This window comes from Acomys minous (genome assembly GCF_964271855.1).
Source record: "Acomys minous genome assembly, chromosome: 2".
NCBI lineage: Eukaryota > Metazoa > Chordata > Mammalia > Rodentia > Muridae > Acomys > Acomys minous.
In genome coordinates, this window is record NC_140484.1 from 113,626,142 (window position 1) to 113,642,143 (window position 16,002).

Genomic DNA, 16,002 nt, shown 5'->3' on the forward strand with positions numbered 1-16,002 from the left:
CCTCATTTGAAGTGCTTCTTGAAGTCAGTCTGCCAACAGTGGAAATGGTTTGGAGACACACCACCATGTGGAAGCTGGCATCCAGATGATTGCTCAAAATGAATGTCTGCCTGGAGTCCCATTTGTGGGCACAGAAATGCCTCCCCAGTGCCCAAGGAAACGTGTGGAGTGGTGGACAGCTCGAGCTTGCAGCCAGCTAGGTCAGTGAAAAGTCCCAGCTCTGATTCAACTTCTCTGCGGTCCTCTACCCACTGCAATGCTGTAAACCTCAGGAATTTTTGCCCTTGTAAAATGAGGTAAATAGACCTACTCAGGAGATTTTTTGCAGAGATATACCAGTGTATTCAAGTTCTTCAACATTCAGAAGCCACTATTTTTATTAACACACACACACACACACACACACACACACACACACACACACACACACACACACTAAATCTCCAGAGCCTATTCACCACCATACAGGGAAGGGAAAGTCCAGTGCTATTTCATGATTTTGAAACATGAACTCTGGTGCCCCATATTTGACCACCTCCCCTCCATGGGGATACCAAGATGAGAGTTGATAGCCTATGACCATATAGAAAGGGGGAGGAGGTCCCCCTTGGTCATAGACCTAGGGGAAGGGTATAGGGTGAAAGCAGGAGGGAGGGAGGGAGGAATTGGAGGATATAAATGATGGGATAACAATTGAGTTGTAATCTGAAAAAATTAATAAAATTAAAAAAATAAAGTTCTAGGAGCCAAAGAAGCCACCTAAGTTGCACAATCATCTCATACTATTCTGCATCTCTTCTTTTATATCCTCTGGTTGTGTGGACATCCATTGCGCCAGCTGTGGCTATTCTCTTCCCCTCACACACTCCTGCCTTGTTCTGAGTAGCTCTGTCTTCCTCCTTCTTTTTTTTTTCTTTTATTTTTGAGATTATAATATAATTATACCAATTCTTCCTTCTCTTTCCTCCATCCATAGTTCCCCATATAATTCTTCTTGCTCTCTTTCAAATTCATTGCTTCTTTATTTATTATTTATTGTTACACTCCTACACACATGATAATTTCCTATATATAATCTGCTTGATCTGTACAATGTTATTTGTATGGATGTTTTCAGGGCTGACCATTTGGTATGAAACAATCAATTGGTGTTTTCTTCTCTGGGAAAGATTATTTTTCCCACTGTCAGCATTTCTTAGTTGTTTATGGCTTTTATGTATGGTTGAGACTTTGTGGGATTTTTTCTCCTCGCTGTGGCTTATCTATTATTACCTTTATTCAGCTCAGGTATACACAGCATGCTGGTGTGACATTGCTCGTATAGATTATGATTACTAGGAGACACAATCCCACATAAAATTTCCTGATGGCTCTTACAGTCTTTTCTCTCCCTCTTCTATAGTGTCCCCTAATCCTCAGATGTGACAGCTGTTTTGTGGATATATCCACAGGGACTGAACTCCTCAACTCTGTGTTTTGATTGCCTATGGTTTTCTGTAAATGGTCTCCACATATTGCAAAGGGAGATTTCCTTAATGATGGGTGAAGACTGCATTTGTTGTGGAGAGAAGAACAAATATTAAGAATCTAGTGAGGGATTATGTTGTTTAGTAAGTGGAGGCTATAGGTTCTCCTCCAAGATCCAGGATTTTACTAGTCTTTCCTATTGGCTACATTTCCAGTGTCAGGTATAACTTCCCTCTGGTTGAGTAAGTCCTTAAGGCCAATTAGAGAGCTGTTGATTACTACTATGAGTACCACTACTGTACCCTTAGGGCTATCATTCCATGTTTACCGTTGTTGTGATTTGTAGATACTCAGCTTTCCTAATGTTTACCATGATGTTGGAACATGACTATTCAAGTTTTGCATTACTTGCATTGGGGACCTGTAGTAAATGTAAACATGTTTTTGTTTTGATCCCAAGTGTGGCATGTGAACTGACTTGTTTAAGGGGGTGTGGTGTTTGTCCACTGGAAACAGACTTATGAGAGGACAAATGGTGTTTGTTCACTAGAAGAGAAGCTGCCTTTTGCCACATGATCTTTGCCAACTGATAAACATCCTAGTACAAACTCTGAGGGCATGTGTGTGTGTGTGTGTGTGTATGTATGTATATATATATATGCCCAAAACCACCTAGAGAGAAATGCTCCAGAGAATACTTCAAAGTTCTGGGTTCTGGCTGCTGCAGTTGCTGTCACTTTTGCTGAATTACTGCTTTGCTGTTTTACGGATCTGCTGGAATCCTGACAGTGAAGAGTGGAACTGCTCCAAGGAACTGGGTCTAAAAAGGTCTGCTTCGCCTGTTCCCCACTAACCTCTCTCCTCTCCTATCTAGGGTAGGTGGGCTGGAAGGGAGGCAGCCCCAAATAAAGTAGGTTTGTAAAAGCTCAAAGCCTACAGGGGTCTAAGATTTCTTTGCTGTTGGAGGCTATTCTGGACAGTGTAGGGCTTTATCACACTCTGGCCTCTACCCACAGACCCAGTAGCACTCCTAACCCTAGTTGTAACAGCCACAGATATCTTCAGACACAGAATATGGCCTATGCAGGACAAGTTGCATCACTACTTCCCCCTAAAAGCCATTGCAATAGAAGCAACATGCAGAAAGAAGACAGTTGCACTAAGAATAACATGAGCAGACATACACAAGGCCTTCCCATCTCTTATTCACAATCCGTCCTTTATGGTGGATTCAATGCTTCATGCCATCCCCTGTTCCTGTTTCTTAACCTCAGATAGCTAGCCAACTCTTACTCAGTTTAACTTATATTTCATGCCCACCATCCCAGCATAGGAAAATCCTAAAAGAACCCAAATCGAAATGACAATAACAAATGAGATCTTCTCCTACTGGAATTCTTGAGGCAATGAGAAGTTTAAATATAGCACCTGACAGTCCCATCAACAAATGTGCTTTGCCAAGAAACTTTCATGGCACCGAGTAGACAAGCGTAGACACTGCACAAATGATGTATGTTGATATTCTGTCTACTGTCAGGGTCCCCACCACCGGTAGTGGGGATCCTTTAGCTTTCTCAGTATCCTGCAAGCTGCTCCTGGACAAGGAATTTAGCCCTTCCTGATTGTGAAGTAAGCCTGTGACAATTGAAAGCCGATTTCCTTTTACCTGTGTGCCATGGAGCATTATAGCTTCTAGTACCACCAATAATAAATATCATGATTTACATAATACAGAAACTCACAAACCTGAGAACTCCTAAGGAGTGTGTGTGTGTGCGTGCGTGTGTGTGTGCGTGCGTGTGTGTGTGTGTGTGTGTGTGTGTGTGTGTGTGTGTGTGTAGGAAGAGGAGATGGAGAGGGAGAGCTGTAGGTTGAGAAGCCAGATTAGATCAGGGAAGCTTGTGAAACAACTGGACATGAAAGGGTTTAACCCCATCTCACTTCAAGAGAAAGCCTTCTTCCTTCTTTGGTTGAAGTTCAGAAAATCCAGCCAAGTGCAGCCTTGCTGATGCTGTGGCTTCATTTTAAGGCCTCATTGCCCTTGCCTTATAGTTTCCAGTTTCACGGGCTTAAGTGTCTCCCTTTGCTAATAACATCTCCCCCGATGCATATGTCCTTTTCCATCTGACTTCTTTTACTTGCTTCCCAAGTCCTTCAGTTGGAAAAGGCCACGATGCCTAGGTCCCCAGTCTAGCCAGCAACCTCAATGTCAGTCATATGCAAGCATAGCCCACATGGGCCTTCAGTCACAGGTCATGGATTCCACATGAAGACATCTGATCTCACACGTGCCTGGTCACAGATCAGAATATGTCAGACATGGGAGGAGACAAAGGAAACATCACAGTCAATCTACTCATTTCAAAGAAGGGAAATAAAATACGCACCCAGTGCCCTCCAGAGAGTGCGAAGAAGACTCAAACTCATGGGTTTTCATTTTGATTTACATCGGAATAGTTTCCCAACTTTTCACCACTTTTCATCCCACTTTGGAAGTGAGGATGTACCCTAGCCCTGGAAGAATCCTATCTGGGAATGCCACAGGACATGCAGACCTCTTGAGAAGTAATTTTACTAGGTATCTCAAGGACATCAAATGTTGTTTGAGGTTTTCAGGACCTTAACTATTCTGAAAATAACTCCAATATGTCATCAGTTCCAGCCAATACTCCTTTAGCCAACACATGTACCACGGTCAAGGCACTCAAGATGCCAGTGTTGCTCTTTGGCATGCTCTTCACACTCTGCCTTGCTTGCCCAAAGGTGAATTTCTGAATATGCTTCTGTTATTGTATATGGCATTAGCCTCCTGCTCAAATATCCATGAGCAATTCTTCTCTGAGGGGTAACTATGGTGATGTTTCTGGAGGAAGAGAAGTCAGTGGCCAATGCAGACAAGTTTTTGTTTTTCTTCTTTTTGTTAAAATCAGATTTTCTCATTTCTTTCTGCTAAAAATCCCATGAAGCATCAATACCTCTTCACTTCTCACCAGCCTTTAATTGATGGTGGCTTTTAATGGTTTGGCTTTATGGTTTTACTTGCTTTCCCTAAAATAGGCAACTTGTGATCTACAAGCACTTTTAAATATATAAGAAGGAAGACTGTGGAGGAGGGGACTGTTATTAGATGATTGCTATTTAAGCTCAGTGCTTTGCAAATCTCTGGTTAAGCCAAAGACGCATTTTGTTTTTTAAAAGTAATAATAATTTCCTTTTAGTTGTCCTGTAAGAAAACTGTAGATTTTTTTCTTTCCACTCTCAGGTTTTCTGGAGAAAAGGATTGTAAAATACTAACAATACATATAGTCAACCCACTAATCACAGTTTGATAATCTTTCATTTATTTGCTTGGAAAACTTTAGAAATTCTTCACACCTCAGAACCTCAACTGTGACAACCAAATGACTATGTCCCTTATAGCCTCTTGTCTTTTATTTTACAGAGTCAATAGACCAGGCCACCCGAGTTAAGGAAATCACTAAGGACAAGATGCTTCTGGGGCATTTACTTCCCTGTCCACAGTTCAAACTGTTGGCACCACTATATGACCCATTATTTGCATTACAGTCACTTCCTCATCTGGCATGTGGGCGGGTATGCACTCCCACTCTAGTACTAGTGCCAAAGAACCTACTGATCCACCAAGAATAGAGACAGTTTTTAAACCTCAGCCCTTGTATAACTGCCATCATCTAGAGCACCTCTGCCCATTTGCCTGGCATGTAAACCCATCAGAGGACTCTTCTTCCAGGATGATGTACCATAATCATCACCTAGTTATCTCATTGCTAGGATAAAATATCTGGATAAAGCAACAAATAGAGGGAAGATTGTTTTAGGGGATGTCTCATTGTTTTAGGGGATGTAGGTCATCACGAAGGGGAATACATGGTGGTAGAAACAGTTCACAGCTGCAGCAGCTAGAGCTTACTCAGATCTGAGTGGATCAGGAAGCAAGGGCGGACAGGAAGCTAGGCCAGCTATAAATCTCAAGGTTTCCCAGTAGCTGTTCACCTCCTCCAGCTAGGTCCTGCCTTTTAAAGGTTCTACAATCCCTCAAAACAACCCCAAGCTGAAGACTAAGCGTACAAATACAGATCCCACAGATAATTCTATATCCAAATCATAATCTGCCTTCTGTACAAATTCTGCCCTAACCGATGTTCACTTACAGCAAAATTAGCCCTTTCCTCTTAGGCGATATGAGCAAGATCCAATTTTTGTGTCTTGTCAACCTCTACTGATTTTTCTTGCGGACAACTCTGTCTCTTCAATTAGTTAGTCAGGTCCTTATGAGGAAGGACTCTGACACGTTCACTATGTATTCTCACTTGAGCAGACAATAAATATGTGTTGACCAGGGTGTGGTGGAATATGCCTGGTTCCTGTATTCAGAAATATGTGGCAGGAGAATCATGACGTTGAGGTCAGCCCAGGCTATGTAGTAGGACCTTGCCCCTCATCCAAATAGAAAATTTTAGAGAATGAAAACAATGAGTAAATTTTGTTATACTGTGCTAATGATTGCTGCATTGGGCTGGGCAGGGCAGTAGTCACTCAGCCTCATGTCTACCCAGAACCCACCACAGATCTTTCTTGGAAATAGGACTTTTATGGATGTAATTAAGGTTCAAATGAGATCGATCCTGTAGATTGCGATGTTCCTTACTCCAATGACCATTGTCTTATAATTAGAAGGAAATCACTACGGAAGGCAGAGGTGCTCACAAGGCCCCACTTCTCCCTAAGGAGCCATAGGCAATTTATGGTGCTGAGGGAGAGAGTCAAGTTTTCCTCAGTACTGATGACCCCAAGTAAGTTGCTGATGCTCCTGGAAACATCACCACACCAGTGCCCCTGTAAGCAGTCCTAATTAAATTCATTAGGTCAACAAACAAAAATCTGAAAGCAGAAGGGAGACAGATTAGGATAAGGAATGGGATTAGCAACAGTAGGAGGGGACAAGGGCGTGGTGGGGATGGATATGACCAAAATATGTTATAGGCATGTACAAGCATGTGAGAAAGGGAAACCCATCATCATGTGTAGTTGATGTATACTAATAAACAAACTGGTCAAAAGAAGAAAAAGGTAAATTAGAACACAGGCCCACATGGAAGGATCAGGCCGATGGAACACCAGGACAGAGGATGCAATTTAGCCACCATAATCCCAGGAACGCCAAGAATTGTTGGCAACCCCCAGAAGGCAGAGGAGGCCAGATTCTGCCCTAGGAGGGAGCATGGTATGCTGACACCTTGATCTCAGATTTGTATCCTCCATAACTATCATTAGAAAACCCTGTTGTTTTAAGCCTCATAATTTCTTCTCATTTGTTAGCCAACCCTAGGAACTCAAATAGGGAAAGGTAGGTGGCTGGCTGCTGCAGTAATGAGTACCCAGGAACTGCCAGCAGTTTCCCTGGATTGAATGGGTTGCCAGTGACATCTTTTAACCTCCCTCCATCATTTCCTTCTTCACCTTTATTCCTCAGTTCTCGCTCTTCCTTAGTGATCCACACCACCTTCCACATTCCCCATACTACCAATACTTTCCTCACTCTCTTGACTACTCAGTCTTTCAACACATACTTTTGGAGCACAAACACATAAGGGGGCTTTTTTTTCTCAAATATTTCATATTCTTTTTGTTATAATTTATATGTCTGGGTGAGTAAATGCCATTTTGTAAAGATTCTTGTAGAGGCTGGAGGAGGGCATCATATCCCTGGAGTTGGAAGTTACAGAGCTGCCTGATATGGGTGCTGGGAACCAAACCTGGGTTCTTTGCAAGAACAGTAAGCACTCTTACCCACTAAGCCATCTCTCCAGCGTCTGTAGTAGGGTCTTAACAAAGGACATAGGGACATAAATCAGTTCAACACCTCTTAAAGACTTCTTAACATAGGAATTGCTTCAACATCCTCCTTAGGCACGTCTGTGTAGCCCCATTTTTTAAAATTTATGTTTTTAATTTTTTTTTTCCAATACGAGCAAACCAGTTGTATGGGTTAATATCATTTCCTCAGGTCACAGAGTCTAAGTCAAGGCTGTAATCTAACCAAAGTCTACCTGGGCCTAAAGAGCTGCCCTTGGTAGTGTGGCTTCTTGCCTAGACGTTCCTACTAGCCTAGATAGGAAAGAGCCAGGGAGAAAGTGGAGGATTCCCGAACAACTCTCTCATGTAGAGGTCTCCCTTTTCACAAAAATACAGGGGCAGTACAGCCACTGGGACACAATGCCTGAACCCAATTCTATCTCTCCAACGCATCGTCATGGGCCTGTCTTGTAGCTCCTTCATACCTTGAGGTTCCCATGTTGATGGGGATACTGTGAAAAGTACAGCATGCGAAGTTCACAAGCAAACGTCCCATGACGGGACACATCAGACAGACTTCAATGTTACTGCTAGTACAATGGCCACAAGTTCTGTATCATGATCCTGACTAGGTCTTCCAAGTTTCCAGCTCCACTCCCAGTGTGCGTCATCGCATCCCCAAAATCCCTCTAGCGGGTGTATCACACTCCATCCTGAGAATGTCCAGACTAGCGACAGCTCCAGACAGATGTATTACTTGACCTATGTGACACTGCCCTCATAAAATCATTTCTGGCCTACAAAGCTGAGACTTCCCTATAGTTTGATCTAATAGATGTCAACTCCTTCTCTCTTTAAAAACGAAGAGAGACATGAACCAAAGCTGTTGCACCCGTCTTCTAGGAGAGAAATTTAAAGATAGTTTTAAAACAATTGCAAAGCAGTTGGAAAAGGCTGTGAAGTGTGTGTGTGTGTGTGTGTGTGTGTGTGTGTGTGTGTGTGTGTGTGTCTGTGTGTGTCTGTGTGTGTGTTTGCTATGGAAATGGGCAAAGAAGAGATGAGATCCCAGACAACAAGCTGTCTCTGGGAGAAACCTGGCCCCAAACCCACCATTGTGATGTGTGTGGGGGGGGGCAGGGCCAGGCAGAAGGGCAGACACCTCTGTATTCATACAAAGACTCACATAATCCAGTACATTGGCTTCTAAAGATTAAGGAGGAGGATTATTTTTAAAGTCCTGAGATGGAACAAGAGGGTGTCTTCTCTGAGCCTATGGGCTGTCTTTGTCAGCTCTCTTAAGAGAGATTGACTTCCGGGTGGGTGGGCAGTGCTCTCTTCTCAAGCTCCTAACTCAACCCCTTTGAAGCCTGACTCAGATCAGCTTTTTTTCCAGCGAGCCTCCCCTGCTTCCCTCCCCGTGCTCACACCTCATTAGCACCCTGCCAGCAAAGGAAATCTATTTAAACAACTCTTGCTGACACAGCAATCCTCCCCTTCCACTGAGGGTTCTCCTTCTGTCCTCTTCCCAAGGCATGGGTGGGAGAAGGGACCTAGCTCAGCTCAAGCCCGGCTACCCGCTGTCTCCTGCCTCAGCTCTTAAGAAGACAGGCGCAAGATCTCTCAGGTCCAGATTGCATGTTACCCTGGCAACTCTCCTTTCCATCTTGGCTTTACACTTTGCATGTTCAAGATGAAGGGCCACCTCCTCCTCCTTCATGTACTCCCAAAGATGGGAGTAGAGGCAGCTTAGTCAGTGGCATGCCAGACAGCAAGCTCCAGAGTTTAGATCTCTACCTATAACCCCAGCCCTGGGCTTAAGGGATGTTACAGCGATAAGTCAGTCAGCTCATTGTGCAGCAAGTTCCAATGAGATATCTTGTCTCCAAAACAAACTGGAGATTAATCAAGAAAAAATACCAATGTCAACGTTGGACCTACACATGTACCTACACATGTGCATAACACACACACACACACACACACACACACACATCATATCACACACATCTAACACATACACATCACACACATATCTCACAGACATTACACAAGTCTAACACATCTCTTACACACACACACACATCTCTCTTTTTCAAATTTAAGTCTAGGATTATGTGCATGCATACAGGCGTGCCTGTTCCCACAGAGGTCAGAAGAGAAGGTTGTATCCTACGGAACTGACGTGGCAGGTGGTTGTGAGTCACGCTGTTGCTAGAAACTGAACCAGGGTCCTCCGTAAAAGCAACTAGTGCTCTTAAACACTGACCCGCCTCTCCAGTCCCACGCTCCCATCTCTTTAGTGCCTCATCATTTGTAGGAATGCTGAGATACAGCAAACAAACTCTCGCTGCAGCATTGTTACCCACTGACTCTTGGACTTTCTTTGATGTATTTGCACAAAATTTACTCAAATACTTTAAAAACTTGTCTTCAACAAATATGTGAGAACACCTGCTGCACAGAAGAGACAGCTTTAAATTTACTGTGGTCTCCCTTTCTTTCATCCTGGGAGATATCAGGACAGTAGGTTGGGATGGGAACTCACAAGTGTTCATAGGGAGCATCTGCAGTGAGTCTTGCAGCCGCTAGCTCTCCAACAATCACAGGGCAACTGTATGGTCTATCACCTTATGCAGCTGCAAGAGTTTTCAAATAAAATGTATCCAAACAGGTGGACTGCTGCTTTCTGAAATGCTTCTGGCTTCTGGTCCTATTTGGCATTTCTTTGCAACGACTCGGTGGTAGACTTTGGAACCAGCCCAGCCATAGCCACTTCTAAGTAAAATGCCAAAGCTTGCTCAAGGTTCAAACACAGACAGCCCTGATTTGTGTTATGTTATCCCTCATCTGACACAGCGGATTTTTCCAAGCTGAGCAGCTAACACCAGGACTCTTCTTCAGACTCAGCTTGAAAAAAAAAAAAACAAGCTGCAACAAGTTGTCTCAATTTGTACAGTTGGACCACACAGAACGATGGAGCACATGGCAGCAAAAAACCATGTTGAAATCAAGGAAGGAACTACAATTAGATGTACGTGAGCCGAATTCATACGCTGAGAAGCTCACAGGAAGAAAGAAGCAGATGCCCAGAGAGAACTGAGGAGGGCAGAGAATAGAGGAGAGGAGAGGGGAAAGGAGGGAATAAAGGAGAGGGGAAGAGGAGAAGGAGGGAGGGAGGGAAAGAAAGGGAAGGGGAGGGAGTGGGAGAGGGAGGAACAGAGAGCTGCTCCATAGGCAGGAAAGCAGAGCAAGAAAACAAAATAGATCTTCATTCATTTATGATTTCTCAGTTCTTCATCCAGTCCTCACTGAAATATGAAATACATAACAGATTACATGGGCGGGAAAGCAGGAAAGTGGAAGGGGCGCCTCAGAGAGAAAGAGAAAGACATAGGGACAGCAAGAGAGGAAGAGGGAAACAAGAGACATGAGGAGCAAGAGGCAGCTGGGTTTGTCCTTTTACATGCTCTTGGGCAGGGGCATGCCTACTGGCGGGTAGATAATGACATCATAGGTTGCTAGGCAGACTGGGGTACTATGTTAACATGAACGAGCATCCACTTTGACATCACATCTCCTCCTCTGAAGTCACCTGAGCATCTTCTGTTCCTTATTACCGGAAATCAGTAACCAAAGCCGACTGCTAAGTGAGCTTGTGTTTCCTCTGTGCCAATGGGTGAATGAGGAACTGTAGGGCCACATTCTGCTACAAAGCACTCTTCTAAAAGTCTCTCGGCCAGTGATATTGCAGGAGGCAGAGCTTGGCTGAGTTAGGGAGGAAGTGGATACATACACTGAACATCCCACACCCTCTGCCAGGGCTGACGGCACCTGTAATTAAACTGGTAAGCATCCCCACAGTGAAACATATGAATATTCACACTTACCTAGGTAACCTCGCACCAGATAAGGTCAAGTTTTGCGGCCAAGTGAATTCACATCAGGTCAGCTTTTGCTTCCAATTGCTTCCAATTAACTTAAAAACAAAGTTTCCATTTTCTGAGTGCAATGGGTTTTGGAAGTGCTGATAACACATTGTGAGCATGCTCTGTGTGCCAGGAAACTATCAGAATTGCTGTCTGTGGCTTTTTTTTTCAACCCAAAGAAGGAAGCCCCAGTGGTATTTGTGCAGTGAGGTGATGCCCACACAGGAAGCAGCCCATGAGGGATTTGGGGTATGGCCAACTCCCCTGCTGGCCCCTTAGTATTGGCCTGTAGGCCAGGAGCCACCCCTAACTGGCTGCCCATTGTTATGTTTTCACCCACCTTACCCTTCTTAAAGAGCAATGACTCCTTTTGCAAGACTCAGCAAATCCAGGCCCCAAGGCAGCTGGCCAGGGCTGCTGGCCTGATGCCAGAGGTCCTCATTAGCCCTGACTCCTGTTGAACCTGGAGCCTCCTGGAACTGCCTCACTCTCCCTGTCCTCCAAGACAATTGCTTTATTAGGATTGCTCACTAGTATGCGTTTCCTAAGGAAAGGGCTACCTGGGCCACGTAGCCCTTCTTTGGCGCTGGTTCTGTGCTTCTGGACCTCAAGGGATGCACCTGAGATCCTGTTGTTTCCCTCTGAGAGGAGTGTCTCAGTCAGGTCTTTGAAATTACCTAAACTTGGTCTAGGCACTTCAGAAAACCCAGAGAAGTGAAGCAGAACTGCTTTTCTGAAGCCAGAGAGAGAGAGGAAGCAATGCCACTTCCATGGTGGCTTGCCAAGCACTGGATGACAAATAGCATCTGTGGCAACTCAGCATTCAGAGATGGGCAGGTCCAAGTGACCTCAAAGGTGAGGCATGTCAGGGGTCTGTCTTCTGTTTCAAGCACTGACAATCTGTGGGGTTGGACATACAATCTTAAAACCAGAAACCCCACATGGCCCAGTAATATCATCTTGGTATTCCCTCCCATTTCTAATGACCTTCAGCCAAGATCTGAACCTTAACACTCCAAATCGAGAGCTACAGAAAAGGCTCCTGACGTTGTTGTTGGCAATGAAACCAAAGCACGAGCAGCCCTAGCAAAAACAAGTGGGAAAAAACCGGCCGCCTATGGATCAGGGGAAATGTCTATCTAGCAAGGAATTGGTGTCAAAAATGCAAGAAATCCATGTAATCTTGATAAAAAGAAATCATTAATAACCTCTTTTCTTTAAAATTGGGGTGCATACAGCTTGGTGGCACATTTACTTGTTTCACGTGTTTTAGTTTGATCCCCAAAACTGACCAAAATATAAAAGCTCTTCAATACTATGTATGTAAATGTGTATGCAAAGGTGCTCATACAATTCTCACAGAAGAGAGACTGCGAGGAAACCTCTCCCTGTAGATACTGGGACAGCTATACAGGATTGGGGAGTATGGATGGAGAGAAAACAAGTCTTGTGCAATGTTGGTGACGAGGATGCAAGTTGGCATGGTTGCCAAGAAACCCAGTATGGAAGATCCTAAAAGTGCTTGAAAATGTAGAACTGCTCCGTGACTCAGCTATCCTGCTCCTGGCATGTACTCAGTGAGGTGGAAAACTCACCTCTTAAACACATCTGGCCTCCCATGTTTATCACAGTGTAACTCACAGGAACCCAGATACAGGCACAGCTGGATGTGCTATCAACAAGTGGACAGGTAAGCACATCCCAGAGCAAACACAATGGAATAGCGTTTAGGCTTTAACAAAGAAAACCTGTCCTTTGTAACAATGTAGCTGAGTGTGGAGCACATGGTGATTTCCAAAAGCCAGAGAGAAATATAAAAATACGATGTGACCTCACTTATATGCGGCATCTGAAAGGTAAAGAAAGAACAGAGGTTACAGAAAAAGCCTCCGTGTCCCACTCAGAGGCTGTAGTTAATGACATCTTACCACATGTTGGACATTTGCTGTGAGGTTAGATTTGCGGTGATCTTACCAAAAGGTGATAAAAAGGAGGAAAGAAAGATAACCAGGTGACAGGAAGGATATGTCAGCCCACTAGACTATAGTAATCATTCTCTGTGTCAAAACATTGTATCATTGAATATCTTAAATATATATAATTTGTAAATAAAGTGTCCCACACCTTTATTTCTTATAGGCCTCTTCTTGGCCTTGTGAAGAAGTTAGGATCAGAATTATACTATATATTAATATAGATGAACATAATTTGATATATATGTAACTGTATGTGTTATAAATATGTTATATTTTATATAAAATTGCAGCAACATGTAAAATAAGGTAGTATTCAGTATCTATTGGCTAAAACTACTTCCAATCTTAGCATTTTGAACGAATGTGCCTGAGAACACTGCTTGGAAATTGGATTAAAGTGGATCTGAGTGAGACTGTGAGGGAAAGGATCTGAACTAAATAAGCTGTTTAATTTCAGCAAATACTCACTGACACTTTTGTGTGAAGTCACAAGAAAAATTAGCTCAAGCCTAGCACACAGGAAATGTGCTCAGGGAGGCCGAGGGGAGAGAAAGACAGATGGATGGATACAGGGCTGCATCGTGGATGGACAGATGGGTGGATAACAAAAGTGAAATCGAATCTTCTCAGTTCTGAGACAAGGTCTGCATCATTCCCAGCTTCTGGGTTCAGGACATCCTTCTCTTTCGAGCAGTACCCTAGGGGTTCTCTTCAACTTGACCCTACAAACTATGTTTCTCTATTGCTACGGTAAAGATCGTGACCAAAAGCAACATAGGGAGGATAGGGTTTATTTCATCAGATGCTTTAAGTAACTATCCATGACTGAGGGAACTCAGGGCAGGAGCTCAAGGCAGGAACCTGAAGCAAGAACTGAAGCAGAGATCAGAGAGAGCGCTGCCTCCTGGCTTTCACCCCATGGTTTGTTCAGCTTGCTTTTTTCTTTTTTTTAAACACAGCTCCAGTCCACCTGCCAAGGAGGTAACACTGCCCACAGTGGGCTGAGACCTCCTATATCAATTATGAATCAAGCAAATAAATCACAGATTCGTCTACAGGCCAGGCTTGGGGAGACGATTCCTCTTTTAACTTACCCATTCCTGACTCTCGGTCACATTGACCAAAACAAAAAAGAAAAAAAAAAAAAAACCAAAACAAAACAAAAAAGCCTAACCAACACATTGACTCAGAATTGGTGGCCTATTCTAATAACGAAAGCCCCACGGTTTCTGGAACATTTTTTTCTACTTTTTCTCCGATAGCCTCCCTCAGTCATTCCACTTCTGCGGGGCAGGGCACCCTCTCGACTTAAGCAGGACTGCTCTGTCAGACACTCACCCTCTGCAGCCAGTGCTTTGTTCTTGACCTCAGTCAAATCCAGATGTCTGGGGGCCCCTGGATTCAGGATAGTTTGCATTGTTGAGCAAATGAATTACTTAAAATTCCAAGGGGAAGAGAAAATCGATAAGAGAGGCAGACAGACTGACTAAGAATAGATTAATTGGGGGAATTGGATCACACAGCTGTGGAGGTGGAGAAGCCTCTGGCCATTTGTAAGCTACAGAGTGAGGAAATGGGGTAGGCTAGCTCAGGGAAGCCTCAGAACCTGGGAAGCCAGTGATACAACTCTCAGTCTAAGGACAAAGGCTAATAATCCAGACGCAGGGTCACAAGTGCCCATCCTAGATCCTGGGGGCCTGAGAACACCGAGAACACCACCTCTCATGTAAAACACCAGGAAAAGAATGATGTCTAAGATCCAGAAGGGAAAAAAGGGAATGGATTTATCTTCTCCTTCCATTTGGTTCCACTAGGAGCCTCAGCTGACAGTAGGCATGTGTGCCACCCTGTTGAGGATGGATTTCTAAATATTTTCTTAAAAAGCTTCGCTGGTTCAAATGGAAATCTTACTGAGAACTACCCTCACAGACATATCCATAAACAGTGCTTTGCCTACATTCTGGGCACTTTGGGGGCCAGTGCGTTTATTCACCACACCCTGTGCCTTCTGCTGGGTCAGCCGGTGGCTGAATATGTTCCTTGGGTCACCTCTGTCTGGAGGGTTGCCTCTGCCCCAACACCTGGAGCCACAACAGCCCTTCTTGGCAACTTATCCGACTTCCAGCTCTCCCCATGCCTGAGAAATTTATCTCATCAAAATCATACTTCTTTTTCGGGACCAAGCCTTAATTTTTGTTACTTCCAAAAGCTGTATATTTATTTTACTTTCTGACTCTGTGCTTGTGCCTTCAACACTTTCACAATGATTTTCTGCTCCTCGATAAGGAAAGCCCACTTGATCCTGTCACGGTCCCACTTGGCACACATGGAACCACCAGAAGCCCTGCTGACATCCTCCTTTGGCTTAGACACTCTCATAAAGACTTTAGGCCTCACAGCATGAACCTGTCCCAGTCGGCCTGGGTACACCCTGCATTCGGATTTAGACGTTTTCCCAGCTTTCTTGGTATAAAGAGAAACAATTCTGTTGTCAGTGGTTCAAAACAGCCTAGTTTTTGCTAGAGGCTGTACTATAGGGGAGCCTGCAGTGGCTTGTCAAATGCTGGACCACGCTGAGTGCCTCTAAGCACGGTCCCCTGAAAAGCTGCAACTGTTTTTGCTACTTATATAACAGTCAGCTTTCTCTTCACTGGGGAGTAGGTTCCTTCTCAGATAGCTTTGAGGGAGGGAATCCCAGAAACAGCCAGTCACTTGCAGTTAGGCAAATAATGGTGAAAGAAAACGAGAGCAGAAGAGCAGGGTTCATCTGTAATTCCGGAGGGCCTGGCAAACCCTAGTCTGCCATTGAGTGGAGC

General features: G+C 44.1%; 1 long non-coding RNA gene across 3 annotated transcripts in view; it reads left to right on the plus strand.

The window, feature by feature from the left end:
• LOC311588536 overlaps positions 1-16,002 on the plus strand; it is a 51,140-nt gene that overhangs the window by 30,318 nt on the left and 4,820 nt on the right. Inside the window, exon 2 of one of the 3 annotated variants that reach the window (XR_014776238.1) lies at positions 2,195-2,295. The exons of the other annotated variants lie outside the window; for them this stretch is intronic. This is a non-coding gene — a long non-coding RNA (uncharacterized lncRNA). The remainder of the gene's footprint in view (positions 1-2,194; positions 2,296-16,002) is intronic. 3 annotated transcript variants of the gene reach the window in all.